A 6130-nucleotide genomic window follows, 5' to 3' on the forward strand; every position below is an offset into this window, starting at 1 on the left:
GGGGATTAAAAGGAGAAATTTCTTAACTTTATTCAGCAAGTAGGTCAAAAACTAAATCTGTCAAATACTTGATCATACTCAGAGATTTTCCCCTTAGGTTCTAAGTTCTTTTATTTAATTTTAAAAATGTAAAACACATCATTTTTTTAAATTAAAAGAAAGAAGTTGAAAGTTGCGACATTAAAGTGAAAATACTTACATATTGTTTATGTGAATTTCTCAACTCGCGTTTTGGTATGTTATGGTTGAATTTACCTGAAAAGAAAAAAAAAACATTCTTCGTTATACAATCAGATTCGGGTACAGCTTTGATTATTTTTAAATCTTCTAATCAAGAAATTTGTTGCTCAACCGTGATTCAAAAAAGCATCGCCGCCCAACGTGGGGCTCGAACCCACGACCCTGAGATTAAGAGTCTCATGCTCTACCGACTGAGCTAGCCGGGCTTGTGAATGCTCACGTTTTACTGCCCTTGAGGATGAACAAAGCAACAAATCAAGCTACGAACCGAAAGCAAATAAAATAAACCAAATAAAATTGTAATTATCAACAGACCATATCACTTACTAATCCTACGCGGATTTACATGATAGTACCATCTTCATAACAAGAAAAAAACACACTCAAATTGTTATCAACTGTTTACGAGGTGTTCCTCGTTATTCGCTCGGTCACCTCATGTGGTGGTCAATCAAGATGTTTGAAATCAGCTTTAAACAGACGGGCCGGGAATATTCTATTTTCGTTTTCGTTCTCGGCCCCAGAACATATGAATGTAGCAAGAGTCTAGCATATTTATATAGCATCATTAGCTAATTGATGGAAAATCGTGTAATGCGATCTCGGATTCCATGCCCATACCATGGATCAAACGACTGGCAGCGGATTTAAGCCGTCCCAGACGACGGACGACGGACATACAGCTTATTAATAGGAGGATGGAAAAGGAACAGTCGACTTGTTCGGCAGACGACTAGTTTTTTTTCCTTTCGGCTTTTTTTTCTATTTACTTTTTGACAAATGACTAGCGCCAAACGGCGAACGCGGTGATTAATAGTGGGTGGAAGCATGATGAGCCGGGTGAGAGGAGGGGAGAAGGATATGGGGGAAGATGGGCGTAGAGTATAAAAAATATACATACGTGATTATTTCTCCTATAAATATGAGGAAAAAACTGTGATTCGCAGATGTAAGAGGGTGGTTATTTATATTTTTTTAACATAATTTTGAACAAACAATGCACTTTATTCGAACAGCAAATAAGCTGTTTTTGCTGGTAGAACTAAAAATCAGAATTTTGAGTTTAATTAACAATATTAATTTATTTTAATGCGAAGCGAGAAACTTAGTCAAATGTCCCAAATACCGTTGGATTACAACAAATGTTTCTTACCCTTTAGCATTTCATAATAATACCTTTTTAAATTAATTTTGAGCTTACATAGACCTCAGTGCCTGATGCAGCGCCAGTCTCTATTTATAGAAAGTAATATGAAACACTATAACAAAGATCGACTATGCTGAAACACGATGAACTTTTTTGAACGGTCGCCATAGCAGATCGTCCTAAAACAGCGGCCTTTATTACGTACTAGCTTTTGTTTTTGAAAACCAAAAAATGAATTTCTATCCGGAATTGCAAGTTCTAAAGACTTTTCATTTGATAAGAGAAATCATGTTATGTTAATTTTCACTAATTTTCAAAAGTCTTGTTTTTGGCCGGACACTACGAATTACTTCACCAAAGTTGTCACCAATGGCACAGAAACGTATGAAAATGATTCGAATCAGTTGCACAGGTCTTGTGGATATGGATTTTTTTTTATACGGAAAATCCGATTAAGCCTTTCATATCAGTTTTTTTTTCACAAACCAGAATGAAACATTTATTTATGAAAAAACTAGAGGAAAACTGTCTATGAGCGGACAGCAAATTCTGCTATTTCAGGGTGATATAGAGATGAAACAATGAGTGTTTTAAGTTGAAATCCCATTTAATTTTGAATATTTGCTTGTCCGGTCATTCATCTTATATGTACTGTATTCAAAAGATACCCAACCACGGTGACGTTTATATGCAATTCATTTTTTGCAATCCGAAAAATATGATCACAATACAAGAGCAAAGTTTAGGCAATCCTATTCGTACTGCTAAGCAAAAGCTTTTGATGCCTATCGCTGGTTTACCTTAACAGATTGAATTACTATTATACAAACACAATATCACGCTACTTTTAACTATATTTTCATGTTTACAAAACATTATTAGGTTAATGCGTTTTCGAGAAATCAGTGTTTTCTGGCCATATGCGATATTTGGCCATAGACGACTTCCCCCCCTAGATGTGATAGATAATTACAAAATTAAAGATTATTATCCGTGAAAACTGTTGTCCAAATGTAACAGAATAACAAGTCCATTTACTCCTTTTTTTATTTTTCAAAACATTCAATTCTGGAATAAGGTCTGGAGATACATTTGGAAATATTTTGTTAGAGGGAAATAAAAAAGAATCAACCTTCAATTTTAAAGTTCGTGGTTTAGAGAGAATTTGTGTAGATGGTTCAATTCCAATATTTCATGTTGATTAATTGTTTCATGGTAATTTGAATATTTATTTAATCTGCTTCTTTTAATGATCTTTGGCTTATGGATTTTGATAAAGCATTTTAACAAATGAAATGTTTTGGATTTGTCACATTTGTGAAAACAAAATAATTAAGAAATATCCATCTTTATCGACTTAAAAAATCGAAGAAAAATTTTGAGCTGTAGACTTGAATTCAATTTATACAATACAAATCTGTCCTAAAAGTGGAAATGATTGAAAACATCTTTCGAAATGCTTTTTTGATTCAAATTTCATGGTTATTTCTCAATGTCGAGAAATTTAGTTTCAGTAAAGCCGGTATTCGATATTCCATCTTTGAATCATTCTCCACCGATTCCACTATGTTACAAAACCTTATTTCGTCGCGTTGTTGAGTTATGGACGAAATAAGATTTTTGATGTTCATTTTTGCGTGAAGTGCAAATGGGCTTTTACCGGTATTACTATCTCTAATGAATAGGCAGGTTCTTGTTTCAACCTTTAAATGATTTTTCCTTCAATGTTATTTTTAAGGTTTGCTGCGCTATAAGGGACCTACTCTATATTTCGTTCGATGAAATTTGAACTATGAAGTTTCAGGTTTTAACACATCATGAGTTGTTGTGAAATTTGGCCATCGAATACACCCATGGAAGAAGTTGCAAAAAACCAATGCCTATTAAGCAAATCTCTGTGCCAAAAATGCTCTGAAAAGTGTACTGTACCAAAGATGATATGACTCGAGCTTCTAAGCTAAATGCAGATCCCGGCAACGATGTACAGTCCGTGTGGAGCACATCTCTCATATTTAAGCTTTTTACTAAAATTTAAGCTTTTTTTCTCCTTTCATCTCCTATGCTCTCAAGGCAAAAAAAGCTTAAATCTGAGAGAAAAAAGCTTAAAATTGAGATTCACCAACACTTACTTAAAAGATGTTGTTCACATGATACATAGACAAATCCTGTATCGTTGCCGGGATCTGTGTATATTGTTGCCGGGTTCTGCATTTAGCCAGATCCCGGCAACGATACAGGATTAGTCTATGTATCATGCAGATCCCCGCAACGATACAGGATTTGTTTATGTATCATGTGACCAACATATTTTAAGTAAGCGTTGGTGAATCTCGTTTTTAAGCTTTTTTTCCTCAGATTTAAGCTTTTTTTGCCTTGAGAGCATAGGAGATGAATGCTCAAATATGAAGGAAAAAGTTTAAATCTGTCAACAAAAGCTTAAATCTGAGAGATGTGCTCCACACGGATTGTATAACGTTGCCGGGATCTGCACATGGATTGTATATCGTTGCCGGGATCTGGGTATCGTGTGACCAACATCTATTTGCAAGTGTAAGTGAATCTCGTTTTTGAGCTTTTTTTCCTCAGATATAAGCTTTTTTCGCCTTGAAAGCATAGGAGAGGAAAGCTTGAATCTGAAGAAAAAAGCTTAATTCTGAGAAAAAAAAGCTTAAAACTGAGAGATGTGCTCCACATGGATTGTATATCGTTGCAACCGAGTGAAAAATCACCCACTTTTTGCACTAGAGAACAGTATTTTATGTTCCTATGATTTAACAACTATTTTTGGAAGATTTTGGCGTCCTGAATTCGAATCATTTGCCAGATTTTGTCTATCAGGTCTTATTTTAGTGATGTCGCGTCTGGAAATTTTGAAATTGATTGATTTTGAGTAAAATCGATCATTGATAACTGATGAACCAACAAACCTCCATGAAAACCAAAAATCGGATTTTTAATTTATTTACTATCCTCCATTCAATCGAGGTTTCAGATTTTGTCTAGGTGTTATAGATTCAGATATATATAGCTTTAAAAATACTAATTTCTACAATGTTTAAAAATTTGCAAGATAACATTAAAACTATTTCTGACACTGGCGAAAAAAGTCTTCGAGGATTTTATATTCAAGATTTCAATTGATTCAACAGCTTTGTTAAAGGCTGCGAAACTATTGGACTTCTGATTTAAGAAATATCTAAGATTCAATTTGGGCTAAGATTTCTCGAAAATTTCGCCAAAACAGCCGTATTTTGCTTAATTGGGAAAATAAACAATTAGAGAACTCGTAGGGGGAAGTCGTCTATGGCCGGACAACATAGATTTTTCGAAAACAAATAAAGTAAATAAAGTAAATAGTAGCCTGATATGGTGCTAGAAATATGGTAATCCAATCTGAAAAGGTTTACTTTGATGATGATAGGCATTTTAAAGCTTTTGCCTAGTAGTACGGAGAGGATCGCCTAAACTTTGCATTTGTATTGTGGTCAGTTTCTTCGGCTTGTCAAATTTGAACTGCACATGAACGACACCAAATTGTTGTCTATGACCGGACAAGCAAATATTCAAGATTATATTTGCTTGTCCGGTCATAGACAATTTTTCTTTAGTTTTTTCGATAAAAATGTTTCATTCTGGTTTGTCAAAAAAACTTTTATGACTGGCTTCATAGAACGTTCAGTATTGGAAAACACATACTCACAAGACCTGTGCAAGTGATTTCAGTCATTTTGCTACGTTTTTGTGCCTTTGGTGAAGTAATTTGTAGTGTCCGGCCATAGACAACACTTTTGGAAATGAGTGAAAACTAACATGAAATGATTTCTCTTACCATATGAATATGTTGTAAATTAATTTTGTTCTTATATAGTTAAGTGATCATAATATTGATACTCTTCAAATCAGTTGATACAAAAATCTATTTTTGAAGTTATTGCTTAAAAACCTTAAGTGTCCGGTAGTAGACAACTTCCCGCTATAACTTTTTTGAGTCTTTTAAGTCTTTTTTTTAGAGTAGGCGGTGAAAACCGGACACAGCGAGGTCATTTTTTAACCGGTTACGACTTCAAATAGACAGGACCGAGACCGAGACCGAGATGGAATCAGCGAAATCAGTACCAGATAAGTACTATATTCTTTACCCATTAATTAGTGTTTTTGATTAAAGTACAAAATTTAACGCCTAATTTATGTAAATCTGTAAATTTGTTTTAGGTTTTGTTTCAATAATTTAATCTTAAGCTTAAATAAAAAAATAAACGTGTTACGGAATTTCTTCAATTTTCAAATTTATAAAACAGACTATCCATCTTCAGAGCTTTCCACGTTTTTCGATAAATTTTTCAGGGTGATAATCTGTTCTCAAGAAAAGATCAGTGACAGTAATTCACTCAAGATTTATGATATGGTAAAATTGTTTTTTATTAGAATTTGTTAGGTCAATACACAACAATTATGAAACATCGGTTTAAAGTATCAATGAAGAGACCTTATGAGATTGCAAAATTATTAAATTTTTTTAAGTTTATGCTTACTTGTCAACTAATCTAATGACCCAATATATTTGAGAAAATATGTTCATATTTGGATAAGAACAACAGATAAGATCGATGCTCACCATAGAATTTGTAATAGTTGTTCGTTGAAAAGTAACATAGAAACATCGTTATCAATCAGCTATTAAATTTCCAAATTTCTCAAGAAATCAGCAGGAGTTTAGGATAGCAACGATTGTTTGTAAAGATC

General features: G+C 33.7%; 1 non-coding gene across 1 annotated transcript; it reads right to left on the reverse strand.

Moving 5' to 3' along the window:
• Window positions 1-373: 373 nt before the first annotated feature.
• Window positions 374-446, reverse strand: Trnak-cuu (transfer RNA lysine (anticodon CUU)). The gene has a single exon. It is a non-coding gene; the product is annotated as a tRNA-Lys (tRNA).
• Window positions 447-6130: the final 5684 nt, after the last annotated feature.

This window comes from Uranotaenia lowii, chromosome 1, assembly GCF_029784155.1.
Source record: "Uranotaenia lowii strain MFRU-FL chromosome 1, ASM2978415v1, whole genome shotgun sequence".
NCBI classification, from domain to species: Eukaryota; Metazoa; Arthropoda; class Insecta; order Diptera; family Culicidae; genus Uranotaenia; species Uranotaenia lowii.